We start from the raw sequence: 918 nt of genomic DNA, 5'->3' as shown, positions 1-918 counted from the left end.
GGTGAAGTCTCTCTCAGGGAGGAGTGATAGGGAATGGCAAAGGACACACTGACAAAGAAGATTAATGAGAACTGGCTTTGACAAGCACTGTGGCACTTGGACAAGAACAAACTGGGAGGAGGGTAGAGAGAATGGTGCAGCGGTGAATGAATCGAAACCCAAAATCTCTGTAAATGTTAATGAAAATTAATAAAGTATAATTATAGGAAGAAAAAAATAAAAACCAAGAAACATAAAAATAAAAAAAATAAAAAAAGTTCACATAAGTACAATCAAGTGTTCTGGGATTCCCACTCTCCTAAAGGTTAATCACAATTTGTCCTGATCCACACAGTGAAATGCCTTTGCATGGATACCGAAACACAGATATCCCTCTGGTACTCTTTGATTTCTATCAAGATCAATCTAATATTGGAGATATCTCTAGTGTCATAGTCTCTTGTAAATCCAGCTTGTATTTCTTGTAGTTCTCTGTCAATATACTGCTCCAGTCTTTTCTGGATAATCTTCAGCAGGATTTTGCTTGCATGTGATATGAGTGATATAGTACAATAATTTAAACACTATGTCGGGTCACCTTTTTTTCTGAACAGGAATAAATATGGATCTCTTCCAGTCAGTTAGCCAGGTAGTTGAACTCCAAATTTCTTGACACAACCTGTAAGCATGTCCAGGGCTGCATCTGTTTGTTGAAATATGTCAACTGGTACTCCTTCAATCCCTGGGGCTTTATTTTTTGCCAAGTCCTTCAGAACAGCCTGAACTTCCTCCTTCATCACCATTGCCTTTTGATCATAAGTTGTTTCTTAAAATTCTTCTGTATCATGGAATACTATGCTGCATTGAAAAACAAGGAACTCATGCAATATTATTCAAAATGGGTGACCCTGGAGGACATTATGCTGAGTGAGGTATCTC

This window comes from Elephantulus edwardii, unplaced genomic scaffold, assembly GCF_000299155.1.
Source record: "Elephantulus edwardii isolate Elephantulus edwardi_28Jun2011 unplaced genomic scaffold, EleEdw1.0 scaffold00378, whole genome shotgun sequence".
Taxonomy (NCBI): Eukaryota; Metazoa; Chordata; class Mammalia; order Macroscelidea; family Macroscelididae; genus Elephantulus; species Elephantulus edwardii.
The sequence above is the reverse complement of the archived record's forward strand: the minus strand, read 5'-3'. Positions refer to the sequence as shown.